Source organism: Delphinus delphis, chromosome 8 (assembly GCF_949987515.2).
Source record: "Delphinus delphis chromosome 8, mDelDel1.2, whole genome shotgun sequence".
NCBI lineage: Eukaryota > Metazoa > Chordata > Mammalia > Artiodactyla > Delphinidae > Delphinus > Delphinus delphis.
In genome coordinates, this window is record NC_082690.1 from 24353664 (window position 1) to 24374031 (window position 20368).

At 38.3% G+C, this 20368-nt stretch overlaps 1 long non-coding RNA gene across 2 annotated transcripts in view; it reads right to left on the reverse strand.

The window, feature by feature from the left end:
• Nucleotides 1–1032: 1032 nt before the first annotated feature.
• LOC138414134 (uncharacterized) overlaps nt 1033–20368 on the reverse strand; it is a 28835-nt gene continuing 9499 nt past the window's right edge. For both annotated transcript variants that reach the window (XR_011246552.1, XR_011246551.1), the window contains one exon: nt 1033–1352. This is a non-coding gene — a long non-coding RNA (uncharacterized lncRNA). The remainder of the gene's footprint in view (nt 1353–20368) is intronic.

Sequence of the window (20368 nt, forward strand, 5' to 3'; positions counted from 1 at the left end):
AACTATTATATATGTTCTAAATGTAGAATTCCATACTACTACAATAATCATAAAGTCATATGTATTCTTCAGGTTTAACCTTATAATACCCTTCCTTGTAGAAATACCTTCAATTGGTTCTATTAAAAGCCAAAATTCAGCCAAGTAAATTTGAAAATCTAATTGCTTTATTCAACTATTCATGAATAGGGCAGCATCCTATCTAGCAACTAGAACAGTGATCAGAGGAGTTGTACAAAATGGAAGGCTTTTATAGGAAAAATGGTGGGGCAAGGGAGCTACTAGAAAAACAAAAGAAATTATTCTTTTTCGACCAGGACATCTTTTGTGAAGGGAGGGAAGAGCAAGGGTTTTCTCATACTGATGCTTCTTCTTCCTCTTGGGGATGGAGAGGGTCCCTGTGACAGACTACCTTACTGATGCTTGACCAGAAAATTCCAGACTGGTAGATTAAGATTAAATTTCTGTGAGAGGTTGAAACTGCAGTTAGATCAGGTATTAAATCTAGGTTTGGTATCATGGGCTTCTAGCATGAGTGATGCCACTAGGGGACTGTGATTTTCTTTTCAGCAGTTCAGATAACCAATTATAGCAATTTTTCACCAGGTGTCACTCCAATGTTAATACCTGATAAGAACAGATTATCACGTGTCCTTAACATAGCCATGAGTAAAATTCAGAGCTCAACTCTAGGTAAAGCCAGCTATTGTTCTGTGGAGCAAACTGGATATAGGTAGGTAGATAGGATAGATTTTTTTTAATAAACTCTGGTTTTTACACAATGGTCAAGAGAATTTCACTTTTCTTTCTGACTTTTGAAAGTGTAAGAACAAATGGGAAAAATTAATAATAAGATAAAGTTTATTTTGAACTAAAAGGTTATTCCATTTTTATATGCTTTGCTGAAGAGCAAAATGCTTTTTTACAGTTATTAAATTATTCACCACTCCACATCATTCTAGGGTGCCATTGTACAGAATAGATTTCTCTGTACAGAAGGAAAAATAAGTCAACTCTGAGTCACTTCAGGAAACTAACATTTTTAATAACAGCATATTACCAGTATTTGACATCTATTAAACATCAAGAGATGCTCCAGAGTGTCTATTATTTAGTGAGTATTTCAAAGAACAGTGAGTTATGCTAATCCCAGCTTAAAGATAACTCAGGATATAAATTTGACTGAAAAGGACACAAACCGGAAAAGAAGGAAGAGGATTTATAGACAGAGATAGAAATAATGTCAACAACTCCTTGTCTCTGGTGTCCAGTGTGCTGAAACTTCACACTCATGGAATGAGTGCTTCTGTCAGGAAGAATTTCCTCTACCCTTGTAGGTTCTCCTGGTTGGTCTAAGAATTAAATCAACATAAGACATATTAACAGAAGAAAATCAAATTTAATTTCATATATACCAAAACACCACATACATGAGAGGTTCAGAAACAGAAAGATAAAATTAGGAATATAAGCTATCCGAGCTAAGGAATGAGATAGGGGCCTGGGGCTTCCAAGGACAGGAGGGTCATTCATAGGATGATAAGAAGAGCAGATATTTGGTACTTAGATGTCTGCCCTGCCATATAGATGGGGCCACTTAGAGAAAACTTATCTCCAGTAATAAGTCTGTTCAGGGGAAAATCACCAATTTAAATTATCCTAAGTAGTTAAGGGTAGGGCAACAGTTTCTCTTGAACCCACAGGGTCTCAATTGCCTTTAGCACAAAATAATCCTCATACAAAAGTGACACATTCTGGGGAGTTCTGAATCCTTATTTTTCTCTTTAACATTAACCTTAATAGAAAGTCCCCTTTTAGGATAAGAAAACTGAGGCATATGAATGGATACAAAAACAAGACCTGCAAATATGCTGCCTACAAGAGACTCAATTCAGATCTAAAAACACACACAGATTGAAAGTGAGGGAATGGAAAAAGGTATTCCATGAGACTGCTACAAACAACTATATGTCAATAAAATGCACAACCTAGAAGAAATGAACAAATTCCTAGAAATGTACAACCTTCCAAGATTGAACCAGGAAGAAATAACAAATATGAAGAGATCAATTACCAGGAAAGAAATTGAATCAATAATTTTTTTAAAACTCCCAATAAACAAAAGTCCATTACCAGATGGCTTCACAGGTGAATTCTACCAAATATTTATAGAAGAGTTAACACCTATTCTTCCAAAATATTCCAAAATATTGCAGAGGAAAAATGTTCCTGAACTCATTCTGCAAGGCCAGCATCACCCTGACAACAAAACCAGGCAGTGATACCATGAAAAAAGGAAAATTACAGGCCAATATCACTGATGAGCATAGATGTAAAAATCCCCATAAAATATCAGCAAAGAGAATCCAGTAATGCATAAAAAAGACCATACACCATGATCAAGTGTGATTTATCCCAGGGATGCAAGGATTTTTCAATATCCATAAATCAATCAATATGATAAACCACATTAACAAACTGAAGAATAAAAACCATAAGTTCTTCTCAATAAAGGCAAAAAAAGCTTTTGACAAAATTCATCATCCATTCATGATAAAAACTCTCCAAAAAGTGAGAATAGGGGGAACATAACTCAACATAATAAAGGTCATATATGACAAACCCACAACTAACATCATACTCAATAATGAAAAGCTGAAAGCATTTCCTCTAGATCAGGAACAAGACAAGGATTCCCACTCTCACCACTTTCATTCAACATCGTATTGGAAGTCCTAGCTACAGCAATCAGACATGAAAAGGAAACAAAAGGAATACAAATTGGAAAGGAAGAAGTAAAACTGTCACTGTTTGCAAATGACATGATATTGTATGTAGAATATCCTAAAGACACCACCAGAAAACTACTAGAGCTCATCAATTAATTCACTAAATTTGAGGATATAAAATTAATATACAATAATTTGTTGCATTTCTATACACTAACAATGAACTATCAGAAAGACAAATTAAGGAAACAATTCCATTTACTATTACATCAAAAAGAATAAAATACTTAGGAATATACCTGACCAAGGAGGTGAAAGACTTATATGCTGAGAACTATAAAACATTGATAAAGGAAATTGAAGAAGATTTAAGAAGAGATGGAAAGATAGCTCCATGCTCTTAGATTGGAAGAATTAATATTGTTAAATTTGCCATACTACCCAAAGCAATCTAGAGATTTAATATGATTCCTATCAAACTACCCGTAACATTTATCACAGAACTAGAACAAATAAGCCTAAAATGTATATGGAACCATAAAACAACCAGAATTGCCAAAGCAATCCTGAGGAAAAAGAACTAAGCTGGAGGCATAACACTCCCATACTTCAGACAATACTACAAAACTACAGTAATCAAGAGTGTGGTATTGGCACAAAAACTGACATATGGAGAGGATAAATGAAACAGAATAGAGAGCCCAGAAATAAACCCACACACCTATGGTCAATTAATCTTTGACAAAGGAGGCAAGAATATACAATGGAGAGAAGACAGTCTCTTCAGCAAGTGGTATTAGGCAAGCTGGACAGCCACATGTAAATCAATGAAGTTAGAACACTCCCTCACACTGTACACAAAAATAAATTCAAAATGGCTTAAAGACTTAAATATAAGACATGACCCCATAAAGCTCCTAGAAGAGAATATAGGCAAAACATTCTATGACATAAATCATATATCAATGTTTTCTTAGGTCAGTCTCCCAAGGCAAAAGACAGAAAAGCAAAAATAAACACATAGGACCTAATCAAACTTACAAGCTTTTGCACAGCAAAGGAAACCCTAAACAAAACAAAAAGATAACTTAAAAAACTGAGAGGAAATATTTGCAAATGATGCAACCAGCAGGGACTTAATTTCCAAAATATACAAACATCATATAACTCAATAATAAAAAAAACAAACAACCCAATCAAAAAATAGGCAGAAGACCTAAATAGGCATTTCTCCAAAGAAGACATACAAGTGGCCAATAAGCACATGAAAAGATGCTCAACATTGCTAATTATTAGAGAAATGCAAATCAAAACTACAGAGAGGTATCACCTCACACCAGTCAGAATGGCCATCATCAAAAATTCTACCAATAATAAATGCTGGAGAGGGTGTGGAGAAAAGGGAACCCTCCACACTGTTGGTGGGAATGTAAATTGGTGCAGCCACTATGGAGAACAGTATGGAGGTTCCTTAAAAAACTAAAAGTACAGTTACCATATGATCCATCAATCCCATCCCTGGGTATACATCCAGAGAAAAGTCTAGTTCAAAAAGATACATGAAACCCAATATTCACAGCAGCACTATTTACAATAGCAAGACACAGAAGCAACCTAAATGTCCACCCAAAATGAATAGATACAGAAGATGTGGCATATATATATACAATGGAATACTATTCAGCCACAAAAAAGAATGAAACAATGCCATTTGCAGCAACATGGATGGACCTAGAGATTATCATACTAAGTGAAGGAAGTCAGATAGAAAAAGACAAAGAGACAGAGAAAGACAAGTCTGTATATAAAATAAACAAGGTCTTATTATATAGCACAGGCAACTATATTCAATACCTCCTAATAAACTATAGTAGAAAAGAAAAAAAAAGAAAGAAAATTGATGCACAGAGTGACTAAGGATCTGACTCTTATTCACACGGCTCAGGGCTGGTGCCAGTTGGCTGAAGGCACAGCTCACAGGGAAAGTTAATCCCCAAGGCAATTCTAACTCCCCCATCTTCATCTTACCCCTTCTGGTACCTCACACCCCAGCCCCAGCCCCAGAGGTAATTCATCTGGCAAAAGTCCTGTCACTACTCTTCCAAACCAGATTTTCTTATCCCCTTGAAAAGTACAGGGCATCCTCAACCTCCCCCTGATCTATTCAGCTCAAAACAATTGTTAAATGGCTCTGAATATTCAGGCATAGGCAAATAGAAATAAAAGCTGAGAGGCAATTTGTCATTAATTTTGCCTCTGGTTCCTGGTGTGAGTAGAGTTACATCAATTTTGTATATCAGAAAGGTTATTTTTCAAATAAACCGAGTCAGATTTCCCTCACATGTATCTCTGTGGGCCATGGAATCCTGCAGCTGTTAAGGCATAAAGGCATTGCTCAGTGCTGAGAGCTCACCCTAAAGTGATAAAAGCAGACTGCAAAATTATCTGCCAAATCTGATGAGTAGGAAAATGAAGGCTAATGGAAGAAGTGTACAAAGTCATATTTCCAGACAAATCACACCAGATCTCACTCATTAGGGGATGAATCTACAAAGTGTGCACTATAGTCAACCACCAGCTGAGATTTATATCAGCCTAATTTAGTCTTGAACCCAGCTCATAGTAATAATGAAGTTAATAGAAAAGATAATGCTATGTGTACAGTATAAGATGCCTGAATTTTAAGTAGAATAGTCACCTATTCTACTAAAATAGTCAGTATAAGTGATGTGACGGCCGGCTTCCTCTGCCCTCAAACATAAATAAGACAGGTGACTTTATACCTGAAATGCTATGATTTGAGATCTATTTCTATTGTTTAGGCATTGTTCCTATAAACAACATTCTCTTTTAAAATGCAAGAGCTCCTGCAGGTGGAAAGCAGGAAGTCAGTAAAATACTAGTGTGAATCATTATAGGAAATGTTTTTGTTTGTTGTTAGAGGACCTTAAGCACCCTATGAAGCACTGGACACCCTGGAGAGTAGAGGACCTGAAAGAAGTGAGGGAGAGGAAGACAAAAATGGGGTAATTTTTCATGTGGCTGTTTATCACATCAGAGGACACCCATTTTCTAACTCCTGGACAGAGTCCTAAAGATGAGGTTAACAATATATAATGTTTACTCATATACAAATTACACTTGCTAAAAGTGTCAAGAAACATAGCTGCACTTTTGTGGCATAAGAAATATATACCTTTTTTCCATATAGATGGCGATGATTTTATGACATTCCTCTTCTTTGTAAACATATTGTCATTTGGGGGCTTCTATAAAACAGTTTCAATCTGATTTGTATAATTCCACTTAAAAGCATTAGAGGAAACATCTGATACTGTCTCACAGGCCTCTCTGGAACCATCTGTTTCTCTTTGTTCTTGTTCTTTGGGCTTTTGTTGCTCCTGCTTCAGTGCCTGCAGTTTGTAGCTAAGTAAACAAAACTGCTGTCACTCCTGTCCTCACTACTCAGACTTCCACACCTCAAATGCTGCTGCAACAGTGTGCAAGCAGCTCACCAACTGCTTGCACAACTTCAGAGATGGCTCCCTGCATGGTGCCAACGCAGCCTGTGAGAGGGCAGCCCAGGCTGAGCCACGGTCGAGGGATCTGTATCAGCCTCTTAGTTATCAGAGTTTATCAGATGGAAGAGATCAAATTGTTCAGCTGCCTTTTTCATTTTGAATGCTGAGCATCTGGTGTTTGATTGTGTATTGCCATGTAAGAACACAATAATCCTCAAACATTTTGATCACAAATAAATCGGTGGGTGAGGAAAAATGTGTTCCTGCTGGTTAATGTCTCCTTAGCTTTGATAAAAGGTACGGAAGACATTACACAGAACCACAAATTGCCAAGGAAAGCAGTGGATCATAGACTTTTTGGAGTTTGGAGAAGCCTGCAAGATAATCTAATTCAATTCCCAGTCTAATTTACCTCTTTCAAATTGCAAGTGAAAAAGCTGATTCCCAGAGGGGAAGTGATCACCTCCTTAGGTAATGGTAAGTAGTAGCATCAGCGCCAGAATCAAAAGTCTGCTCCAACTGATAACTAGAAGACCAGGGTGGTCTTGCCTCTGGCTGATCCTGTGGACAAAAGAGCTTTCAACTCCCCCACAGGCCAGTGTGAACTTAAGGGACAGGGCAGAATAAAGAGAAACCAGGATTGATTGTGACTGAGGGCACCAATAGTTTCCTGACTCCAACATTCCTGGGGATTGTGAAATGGCATTGCTTATAGGTGTCAACTCTTACTCTTCATTAATTGTTTAAATCGGCATGACTGGTCTGAAATAATAAGAAACAAAATGAGATGTGAATCTGAAAACTATTCAAACAGGAGAAACAATACTGATTAAAACTTTAAAGTGGGGAGGTTTAAGAAGTATGGTTTAGACTCTGAGTTGTTGACAAATAACTATTTTTTTCCCTAGAGACCCAGTGCTAATTAACTAGGGGCAGCATTCCCTAGTATAATAGTGGTGGAGCTGAAGGCTGTTCTGTTGAGAATCTTTTCCCCAACCAAGGAACTCTCAACCTCTGAGCACTTGAGATCCTCCTCCTAAACCTCCATGTCCCACATTTGATGTGGTTAGACTGGATATCCACTAATTCATGAGTAGCTAACTTTCACAAATTAAATATCTGAGGGAAATGAATGGAGGAGAAATAAGATATGGTGATGTTGTATATATGAGGAGATTAGGAGAAAGAAAAAAAGTTACACATTAATCACATCAATAATGTGCTCCCCAGTGTAAAAAAGTGTAGCCACTATGGAAAACAGTGTGATAGTTCCTCAAAAATTATAAATAGATTTACCATATGATCCAGAACTTCTGGCTATGTAATCAAAAAAAATTGAAAGTAAGGACTCCAGGAGATATTTGTCTACCCATGTTTATAGTATCATTAATCACAATAGCCAAAAGGTGAAAGCAACCCAAGCATCCTTTGACAGATGAATGAATGAACAAAATGTGTATACACAAAATGGAATGTTATTCAGCCTTAAAAAGGAATGAAATTCTGACACATGCTACAACATGTATGAACCTTGAAAACATTATGCTAAGTGAAATAAGCCAGGCACAAAAGGACAAATATTTGTATGATTCCACTTGTATGCAGTACCTAGAGTAGCCAAATTCATAAAGACAGAAAGTAAAATCATGATTTCCAGGGTCTGAGGTTGGGAGGAAATGGGAAATTATTGTTTGATGGGTACAGAGCAATTTAGGAAGATGAAACAAGTTCTGAAGATGGGTGGTGGTGATGGTTATACCACAATGTGGATGGAATTAATTCCACTGAACTGTACACTTAAAACTGTTTAAAATGATAACTTTTATGTTATGTATATTCTACCACAATAAAAAAAATTGTGTTTCTTCTTCCATACTGTAGAGTTATCATTGGGGAACAGGTATCCAGCCAGTAATGACATTCCCAGATCCCCTTGCATCCTGGTGGGCTTTATGAATAGCTCTCACCAGTGGAATGTGTGTAGGAATAACATATATTGCTTTTGCATCAAGGCAGCTAAGAAGCAAATGTGCCTTCTCCAGCCTCTCTTTCACCATTTGCCAGATATAGCAAGAGAGTAAGAGAGAGCTGAGACCCTAAAGGAAAAAGGAGCCACAAGGTGGGTCCTGAATCACCATGTGGTAGAGAATTGCATAAGACTTAGGAGAGTGAGAAATACAATTTTATTGTAAGTTACTGTAATTTTGGAGTTTATTGTTACAGTGACTAGCATTTTCCTAAACAATACATCAAAGAATTCAGTCCCTTTCCTTTCTAACCTAGGAAAATGAAAGGTAAACCCTAAGATTGAGCACCACTAATAAAGAAAGGTCAAGAAACACTGCTATGAGAGGACAAAATTAGCTTGAGATCACTGGAAATCAATAGACACAGGATGGACATGGAGGTTGGATTTTGAACCAAGGGGTGGTCTGATCCATTTGTGATATAAGAGGACTTTTGCAATAAAGATGGGACCAAAATAAAAATTAATGTGACTTCAGGAAATGCTAAGAATTAGCTTCTGAATTACAAGAAAGAAGGTGATGGTAACGCCACCAAGGAGGTCAGTCTCTAAAAATGAATTGTATAATCATTAAAGCTACCATAAAAACAACCCCTAAATGTCCTTTCCAACTCTACTCTTATGACTGTGATTCTCACTTAGTTATACAGAGTTTTAGCTTATTTATAAGATGTTGCTGACTCAGATAAACTGCCTCAAGTTAGACCACAGGGAATTTTGGAACACAAAAGAATTGGTGAACACTAAATTTCACATAATTATAAGTGAAAGTATATGCTGCAATTCTTCTCACAGAATATTATAGTCAACTCTGGAACTAGGAAGCAAGGCCTCTATGTTTATTGACCCCAAAGCTTCTGCTAATGGGTGTCAGAGTTATTCATTTATTTGTGAGTCACATATAGTAAGTCTCTTTATTCTGGAAGAGCTTATATTTGTAGCTTAAAATAACAAATAGAGCACCCATGTGAATCAGAATCAGAGAAAAGAATGCTTGAATTAAAAAAAAGAAAACAAAGCATGACTGGGTGCTGTGATGCCCCCAAGAAGTTTCCAGTGCTGTCTTTCCCAGTGCCTGTCTCCAGTGGTCCTTATAGAGAAAGTTAACAAAGCAAAAAACAAACAAACAAAAAAAAAACAGTCTAATTCAAGACAGTAAACCAGCCGGAGCTTCGAAAGATGGAAGTTATGATGATTCTTCCAGGATTCCTTACCCCAGAACATAATGCAGGGAGAGGTAGTTCAGAGATAAAGGAGCCCATAGCATCAGAGATTCCTTTTTTCATTGATACAGTGGAATAGGAATAAGCAGAGACCCAGTGCAAAACTGGGTTTTGATCCCATATCAGACACAGAATTGTACACTCCTTTTTAGCAATGCTCTAGATGTGAAAGTACTCAATAAGGTTGCAGGTATCCAGGTAGGTCACAGCTGAGGTCAGTTATGTCCACATGTGCTGTTGGAGACACTCCACTGATGCACATCCTTGAAATCCAATTTGGCTGGAACACAGGAACCTCACTGGTAAAAACAACTCAAGCCCTGACATTAATAAAGGCTTAGGCACATATACACAAGTTTAATGGATTTGGGGAATTATGTAAAAGAATCCAACTTCAGGAAGAAACAAAGCACCTCAGAATGGGAAATCCCCATTTGTGAGGGAGTCAGGCAGGAGGACCCTAGTCAGCAATCACAGTGAGAGGAAGGGTGGCCATGTTTCTAGGAGCAATGTGAGCTGTTCTTGAACTTACTTTGTATTCACCCTTCTAGGGAATATCCAGGCATCCTGGGGTAGAAAGAACTGAAAGAACCCTGACCTTGGGTGACCAAATAACCACACTGGGGCATCACACACAAAAACCATCCCCACAGGACAGGAGAAGAAGATATATTTCCCTACCTGTTAGAAAGAAAGGCAGCATTTATTGTTTGTATAATTTTTTGATGAAGGCCATTGTGACTGGTGTGAGGTGATACCTCACTGTAGTTTTGATCTGCATTTCTGGTGTGGAGAAAAGGGAGCCTTCCTGCACTGTTGGTGGGAATGTAAATTGGTATGGCCACTATGGAGAACAGTATGGAGGTTCCTTAAAAAAACTAAAAATAGAGCTACCATATGATCCATCAATTGCACTCCTGGGCATATATCCAGAGAAAACCGTAACTCAAAAATATACATGCACTCCAGTGTTCATAGCAGCACTATTTACAATAGCCAAGACATAGAAGCAATGTAGATGTCCATCAAAAGATGAATGGATAAAGAAGATGTGGTACATTTATACAATGGAATATTATTCAGCCATAAAAAGAAATGAAATTGAGTTATTTGTAGATGGACCTAGAGTCTGTCATACAGAGTGAAGTAAGCCAGAAAGAAAAAAACAATTAACCTATGCTAACACACATATATGGAATCTAAAAAAAAAAAAAAAAGGTTCTGATGAACCTAGGGGAAGAACAGGAAAAAAGACGCAGACGTAGAGAATGGACCTGAGGACATGGGGAGGGAGAAGGGTAAGCAGGGATGAAGTGACAGAGTAGCATTGACATATATACACTACCAAATGTAAAATAGCTAGTGGGAAGCAGCTGCATCATATAGGGAGATCAGCTTGGTGCTTTGTGACCACCTAGAGGGGTGGGATAGGGAGGGTGGGAGGGAGATGCAAGAGGGAGGGGATATGGAGATATATGTATACATATAGCTGATTCACTTTGTTATACAGCAGAAACTAACACAACATTGTAAAGCAATTATACTCCAATAAAGACGTTAAAAAAGTTAAGTTAAAAACAAAAAAAAACAAAACAAAAAACAGCAACAACACAAAGAACATTTATACAGTTCTCACTATATTCCAGGCAATGTTCTCAGGACTTTACATTTTGCTATCTCATTTGATCTTAACCCTAGGAATGAGGTAATATTATTACTCTATTTTTCAGATGAGGAAACTGAGCCATAGGGAAGGAGATTAAACAATGTGGTCAAGGCCACATAGTTAGGAAACTATGGAGTTAGGATTCAAACCCAGATTATCTGTCAACTGTATATCTTTAACCACAATTCTATGATAACCGACTTTGTGTTCTTGTGGTTTTGTGTTGCTAGCATGTAAACATCACCTAAACTAAGATTAACAATCACCTCCATAATGGTTTTAATTAAAATTCCACAAGATTGGAAGACAAACTGGATGTCAGAGTATTTCCAGTCTCTAAGATTATTTTAGCTCATGTCATGGAGAGGCTAAGGCCCTTTACTGGAATAATGGACTCCATCTTGTGTTCCTGGCCTTTTAAGTTTCTTTGCCTTCTAGGTAATTTCTTCCTTTCCTCATAGCTCCTCAGATTTCTTTCTTTTTTTGTATTCTCTCACCTATTTTTTTTTTGTTCTCCCTATCAACTTGTCTTCCTATTGCTATTGTGCTGTAGCACAAATTAACCTTCTTCCTACTAATAAGCCACAAATTAACTCTTTAGGAATCATTCTACTATCCTTGGGGTGTGTGTCAAATGTATCAACAACATTTAAACCTATCTGACACCAGCTTCTATGTGTGAGCTCTTTCTCCACACCAAACAATTCTTCAACACCACCTGGGTGTCCTACAATTCAACTCAGTTCTGAAGCTATCTACCTAGAGTTCACATCAGATCCCACAGGTTAAGGGCTCAGTCTCATGGGACTGCTACCTCCTACCCCCTACTTCAGATGTCAATTGAAAGTCCAGGTTGTTACCTGTGCTTCTGAATGACTGGCTATAAATCAGAAACTCCCAAGAACTCCTCTTTGGGTTTGATTAATTTTCTAGAGTGACTCACTAAACTCAGGACACCAGTTTACTTGCCAGATTATCAGTTTATTACAAAGGATATTAAAGGATATAAACCAGGTGAAGAGATACATATGGTGAGGTCCTGAACGCAGGAATTTCTGACCCTGTGGCATGGAGTTGCAGAATTTGGGGGCCAGCATGGCAGCACGTTGATGCGTTGTGGTTCACCAACCTGGAAGGTCTCACAGCCCAATCTTTTTGGGTTTTTATAGAGGCTGAATTCCATAGGCATGATTGATTAAATCATTGGCCATTGGTGCTTGAACTGAATCTCCAGCTCCTCTCTGCTCCCCAGAAGTTGGGAGTGGGGTTGAAAGTGCCAACCCTCTAGTCAGGGGGTTGGTTCCCATGGCAACCAACCCCCATCCTTAGGTAACCTAGGGGTTTTCCAAAAATCACTTCATTAACATAAAAAAAGACACTTTTTGGCTCTTATCACTTAGGAAATTCCAAGGGTTCCAAGAACTGGAAGAAGACAAAATATACATTTATTATAAATCATAATATGACACATCTATAATATTTTTGCTATAGTGTAGATATACAAACTAGTGACCTTACTAGTGGAAATTTTCTTAAAATGAAAAAAGAAGAAGGGGGTTGCATTGCCTTTAAATCCTGATCTATTACTATTTTTTTTTAATTAAAAGTAATTAACCACATGAATTTGCTTGCTAGGGCTGCTATAACATAGTAGTATAGAATGGCTGGCTTAAACAAATTTATTTCCTTACAGTTCTGGAGGCTGGAAGTCTGCTCTCAAGGTGTCACCAGGATTGGTTTCTTCTGAGAACCATGAGGAGAGGATCTGTTACAGGTCCCTCTCCTTGGTTTGTAGGTGGCCATCTTCTCTCTGTGTCTTCATATCACCTTATCTCTCTGTGTCTCTGTGTCCAGATTCCCTCTTTTTATAAGGAGACCAGGCATATTGGATTAAGTCCCACCCTAATAACTTAATTTTCACTTAATTACCTCTGTCAAGACCCTGCCTCCAAATATAGTGACATTCTGAGATATTGGAGGTTAGAACTTCAAAATGTAAATTTGGGAGCAGGGGCATATTTCAGTTCATAACACCATACAAAGTAAAAATTGTCCAGTAGATTTACTTCTATCATAAAAAATTAGAGATTTTATGGGGAGATTTTTCTCTCAGTGGCATTAGCAGAGTATGTAGAAAAAATGATTGCAAGTACGGACCATGTTGTGTTTCTGGAAATTATCACAATATCACCAGTATCTTAAGGTGGATTCTTTTTTTCAATAAAAACAGTGCTATAACTGGGGATTGCATTTCTGAAAATAGTTTTGGTACTAAGTTTTTTTCCTCCATTTTCCCCATCTGGTGTAAGGTCCAGCTTTCCAACTCTTTCTTTTGTGCCTTCTGATTCTTTGGATCATAATGACATCTGAGAACTTTTTACTGGGACCTCCCTTTCCACATTTAAAAAATAGTGAAAATAGGAACATCCTTGGTAGACCAGTGGTTAAAACCACACACTCCCAGTGCATGGGGCCTGTGTTCGACTCCTTGTCAGGAAACTAGATCCCACATGCCACAACTAAAGATTCCACATACTGCAACAAAGATCCCTCCCATGTCAAAAAAGATCCCACGTGTCACAACTAAGACCCAGCACAGCCAAATAAATATTTAAAAATAAATAAATAAAATAAAATAGTGAAAATAATTACCTTCTCCAGGGGTTGTTGAGGGTTACATAATATTAACTGTGGAAAGACTCTTTCTCTTAATTGTATATAAATGGGTTTGCTCCCTATTTAAATTGTGAAATCCTAGGGAACAGGGAATGCATTCAACTCCCAATGGATAAAAGTAGGTACTAAAATAAATGTTTGTTGAGTAAACAAATCAATTCTATGATAAAAAGCATTATACTTTGTTTTAAATTCTAAAATAATCTAGTTTCAAAAAGGTATAAGATCCAAGGAGGAATATAAACCTGGGAACAGGCTAAAGGTATGACTTTGGAAGTGGAGGGTTGCAATGACAGGATTATCAGATACAGAGATGGGTCTTTCAGGAAAATGTGTTCCCAATGGATCTAAGAAAGAATCAGTAGTATGGGTTGAATAGTATCCCCCCAAATTCATATGTTGAAGTCCTAACTCCCCTTACCTCAGAATATGACTATGAAAATAAGGTTACTGAATATGGAATCAGTGAGGATGAGTCATACTGGAGCAGAGTATCCAATATGACTGGTGTCCTCATAAAAGGGGGAAATTTGGACCCAAAGGCAAGCATACTGGGAGAACGTGATGTGAACGTGCAGGCAGAGATGAAGTGATACTTCCTCAAGCCAAGGAATCTAAAGATTACCAGCAACTCACCAGAAGCTAGGAGAGCAGATTCTCCCTCACAGTCTTTAGAAGGAACTTTTAGAAGGAATCCTGCCAACACCTTGATATTGGACTTCAGACTTCCAGAACTGAGACAATAGATTGCTGTTATTTAAGCTGCCTAGTCTATGGTGCTTTTTTGTGGCAACCTAGGAAATTCAAACAATAGGACTGGCAGCAATGAGGGCCAACTGGATAGGGTACAAGTCAAGGCTCTTGCATCCTAAGAATCACTGTTTTGGGGTGAAGAATGGGACACCAATAAATCTGAAAAGAATGTGAGAATGGGAGTTTGGTAGATTGATACATGAGGCAGCTCTTGAGGACCTTAGCCCGTTAGTACAGAGGACTCAAAACTATTTAGTGGGGATAAAAACCAACTATAAACTTTTAAAATTTTTGGCAGGATCCTGCTGGGTTTTAGAGGGTTGGGGTGAGAATGGATAACAAGGTTGAATTAAGATGGTTGTTTGACCATTATGGGTGAAGAGATATATCAATGAGGATAGGTTAAATTTTATGTTATGTTGTAGCAACAAACAGCCCCAAATCTTAGTCATTTATAACAACAAAGGTTTATTTTGTGTTTGGGCCATATATCCAACATGGCTTGGGAGGAAACTCTGCTCATCAGTGTACTGGGATGACGGGTTCTACATTTTAAAAGATGCTTCTATGACCACCACAGCAGAGGGTATAATGCACAGCAAATAACATAGTAGCTCTTGAAACATCTATCGGAAGTGGCACATGTCACTTCCCCTCACATTGCATTGATCAAAGAAAAATTTCAGGGAGTGCAATCGTTGAATTTGAGGGTGGTCTTAGGGACTCCCAACAAAGCTTCCAGGTGGTAAGAAGAGGCATTAGAAATAATTCCACAGATGAATCCTTTGAAACCAGCCAAGTAAAACAGAAAGGATGCTAAGAGATGCTGGGAGTGGAGGCAACCGATTGACTGCCAACCTGACACTACTTATAAGAGGCCAAGACAGGCTGCTCCGGGATTTAACAGAGGACATTTGGATGCACATTAATGTTGACACAGATAAACATCAGAATAAATAGTTTACCGATGATGTAGCTGAAGGTTATTTGGATGTTAATGTCCACTATGGGAAAGAATAACAGCACATCTCCAAACTGGGTCTAAAAGAGTACTTTTAACCAAAGGTAACTATTTGTTTATTTGCTAAATCACTGCCTTTTCTAATTATTCTGTTCAGAAAAAGTTAATGGAGATTTGCTACAGGTTATAAAACAGAAGACTTGTGAAATGCAAACATGCCATGTTTGAGAAAGTGCAAATGTATTTGCAGCTAACAACTGGCAGTAATCAAGGTTGCTATTTTCTCAAAATTGGTTACTTTTGGGAAAGAGAAGTAGAAACATCATCAGGTTTAATGAATTTGCCAATTGTTCTTACTGCATATTTGAATTTGTATGTCTCTATGTAATCAGTCAATGAACAAAAATAAACTGAATTAAAAAAAGAAAAAGCCTACTTATTACTTTTAAATATATTTTTAATGTACTTTATTGTTGGTGCAAATATTTACCTCCTTGATTGGAGAATGTCTCAAGTGCCAGTTTGTAAACGGACTGTTCTCTTGCAGAGAATCATTTTGCTATTTGAACCTTGAACTATTCATTCAAATTAAATGAGGTATTATGTTAAATTGCTTTGCCTCTCTAAAGTGCTACACAGAAGTAAGCATTACTAGTCATTCTTATGGTCAGTGGCCCACAGTATTCTGTGTGTAATTTCTTATGCACTGTACTTTTTTAAATCTCAAGCATGTCTTTTTGGTAAATGGAGGTGTCAAACCTTGGGGTTTGACTAGATGGGGTCTGGTTGACAAGAGCAGGTTGGGGCAGACAGGAAGTGCTGAGGCCTGGAAAAAGATCTGTCCCTGAGGGTGGGGAAGCCACAGAAGTGAGGGAAATAAGTCAGGGAAATATTTTGACATATAGAACACACAATCCATGTATATATAAACTGACCAATGGGGTATCGGGAAATACATAGACTATGGGGACAGACAGTATAGGATCAGGCAGGATAGAGGTTATGAACTTGGCCCATGGGGTCACAGAGATATAGATTTGAGTTTCAGTTTTACCAGTCAAAAGCTGTATGATTTGGGATACATTAAAGTCTCTTTTTAAGCTTCAAGTTTCTCAAATATAAAATGAGACAATAGTAACCTTCTGAAGGCGTCATTGTTAAGACAAACTTAGACAGTGTATGTAAGGTATTAGCACAGTTCCTGACAAGTAGGGAGTGCTCATTAACTCTTAGCTCATATATATTTTAGGAGAGCTATTTTCAAATCAGAATCAATTGGTTTCAGCTGTGTGGAGAGGGTCACGTTCCTTGTTTAGGACCACACAGATACTCTTAGAGAGGAGGAAGGGGAAGAGAGCTCAGCCAGATCAACAGGCCACCTGTCATCATGTGAAGGAGGATGCACACTACCAGGGTGGAGGAGACACATTTGCTATTTGTCTTGCTGCTTTGGAGGTGAGTCTTCTCTCAACAGCTGCTGCCCCTCACCTTTGCTCATGGATGAGTCACAGAAAATGCTTCATGGCTTTGCTGAGCACCATCAAAGCACCAGTCTCTTTCTCAACAACCTGATGCATTTTTATGACACCTGGATCCCAGATGTGTATGTGTTTTGTGGCGGGGGGCGGGGAGTTCCTGACACACAGGGAGGGAGAGGTGGTGTGGAAGGAAAAGGGCATTTCAGTGGAAATGAACAGAGCAGCTACACACCCCATTACAACGTGTCAGAGGTAACAAGACATTTACAGTGCTGAGGTCCTCTGACAATGTGTTTCAACACTTCATTTGACTTAGAATGATCTTAATTATTCTTCACACTTGAGCAAAACAAATCCAGCCATTTGCAAGGACACATGGACCATAAAATGCATTAAATGATCCCAAGGAAAGAACCTCCAGACAATGGAAAGTGTTTGCATTAGGTCTTTACTCCCAGATCCGGGTAGGAACAGCCCCTCTAACTAATGAAGGAGTTGAAGCTGAGTCAGAGTGTCACTCAGGCAGCTAAGTGGGCAGCTCTTAGGCCACACAGTTCATTGTTACCATGGGTGCACCTTACCATGGTAACAATGAACAGCAGAGATTGTGCCTCATGCTGAGGAAGAACTTGGAGAGGTGGAACAGATGGTCTGTCGTCTGTTTCTACTTTGGGCATGACAGATGAGCAATGGATCCAATTATATGACTGGAGGGGACGAACCATCTAAGACATTTGTGGTCTATGGGGCTGGCTGTGGAGCCATGGATCAGTACCAGGTACATTGCCTGGTCCACCAGTCTTGTAGGGCCTGTTCAGGAGTAGCAATGGTAACCATAGCCAACTCTGAGAATCATATCCTGGACCACACATAATTTGGGAAAGGAAGCATGAGGCTAGAAGTGACTATCACCAAGCCCAGCAGATGTTTTCTGTAGTCTGTGCAGACAATATGGATATGAACACTTTACCTTCATCACGAGACTGAATAGTAAAAAAAAGACCTTCATTTTTTAATTCGTTTGTCAAAGAAAAAGTACTCACTTGTTGATCTTACTTAGTTTAGTGATTCTTCAAGTGTTTCCCAAGAATGCTGAGAATTATTTCACATTTAAGTAAATGACGAGCATATGCCCTAAAAGTGCTTTCTCTAAAGTTGGTTTCGTAAGTGCATTATAAGTGTAACTCAGTAAAAGTTTCCTTGTCAACTAAATTTGACAAGGAATCCAAAATTAAACAGGTCTCTTCACTAAAGGACTTTATAGTCTTTAATTTATGATATGAATTATGGATATGTGAGTACAGCATATAAAATACAGCATACCCAAAGCTTATTTGACTAAAGAGTGCTTTTAGTCTGAAGCATTTAGGGGAAGAGGGAGCAAGGGTATATTTTGGACTAGTGTTTTGCAGATACCCCTTTTGGAAAAGGCCACTGTGCAGTACTTTAGGAATAATTAGGACAAAATCATACAATTTAGCACTGTACAAATGGTTGAGATTAGTTAAATCTCTATGCTCTATTTAAGACCATGAAGAGTTCTTTACTTGTGCTTGCTCCATGTATAAATGAGAATAGTACCTCAGTTTTGAATTTTTTCATCAAAACCTCCATATATGTGGTAGGTATTGTTCTGGCTTCCTTCATGTTTCTATTTAGTCCTTCAAGTCATGTGAAGGAAAAAGTAGCTGATTTATGGAAGAGTTTTCTAAATACGAGGCACTGAATGAAAAGTTATCTAGTGATTGACATATCATATACTACTTTGTATTTCAGAAGACTTAAATTCCAAGAGCCTTGATATTCTCAAAAACTTCACTGAAAAACACCATAACCTAAGAAATAAGGTCCATGCTCTGTTAAATAGTTTAAATATTCATCCCCCGTAATCTTTTGCAGCCACTGTATGGCACATTCCCAATCAGAGACTTGATAAAGAACAAGTTCTGCCTCAGAAAGTTTATCTTGAATAATGTAAAATTAATGGCTATATAATTCGCCCCGTGTATGCTAGGTAAATATACTCATTTATGGTATATTTTCAGACCACTAATAATCAGATCAGCCTAGACATTTCTCTGCTTTGTTTGTATTCTTGTGACACCAAGTTGATAGCAGACCTCTAGCTCAATATTTAATAAATCTTCTCAGGAAATCTTCACCGATAATGAAAAGGACAATGGAGCCTGCAGTGTAGCAAGCTCACAACCCCAAATACTGCAACTGGGCTTGGTGAGCAGGATCGAAAGAGGAATGTGCTCACTCTGAGGCTGCTGGCATTAATGTGTTCACAGGTGAGCAGGGAGCTTCTGAATCTGCCAATCCCATTACACAGTCTCCTCTTATCACTGGGCAGAGCTGCGGAGGGTGGTTGGGAGATGAAGGAGGAGCATGGTCAGGAGCGGGGAGGGGACACTGCCTAGAGGCGCGATCTGGGGTCAGGAGCAGAGATCCACGCTCTGCTCCAAGCTTTGCTGTTGTTTACCATTCCCTTGGGGGAGTGTCTGGGCTCGGATCCGCAGTCCCTGCCTTCCACACTGCACCTTGTAAATCACAACCACGGTGGCCTTGGGGCCACTGGGTCCCTAATGTGCTCTTATATATTGCACTGAGAGCTGCCCACTCAGATGACCTCCACAAATCTTGTTACTTGGAGCTGAGTGCACTGGAGAAATAAGTGTTGTATTTGGAAGGAAAAATTAATCATCCAAATTAAGTGGGGAAGATTCTGGTGTGATGTAGTAAAAGCATTATTGAAAGGGAAGGAAGAGGTTATGGAGGGGCGTGAAGAAGAATTCACATATACCTTTGACTTTATGGTTATATACAGGAGCTCTTTGTACTGTGAATAACAGAACCTAGATGCAGTAATATTATAATAATTAAAATAATAATAACCATTTATTGAGTGCTTATGATGTACCAGGCACTGTGCTAAGGGCCCCACAGGCTCCATTTCATTTAATTTTCACTAAAATAGGCACTATTATAATCCACATTTTACTTATTAGAAAACTGAGGCTCAGAGGGGTTGAGTAACTCACTCAAGATCACACAGCCTGTTGACAGTACAGCTTGGTTTTCAGACTCTAATGATGGGAGGTCTTAATTAAAAGCTGTGCTGATAATGAATCATATCATTTGGGGTGTGGAGGTAAAACAGATTTAAAAAAAGCAGAAGACATATTTCTTGCCAACATGGAGTTTATGCTCAATCAGGGAAGATAGACAAAGTATTTCAAATAGTTAATTAGATGTTTATAGAGGTATATGGGGCTGAGAAAGAGAAGTGCAGGATGCTGTCAGGGCATTTCACAGGGGTCCTTGACCAAACC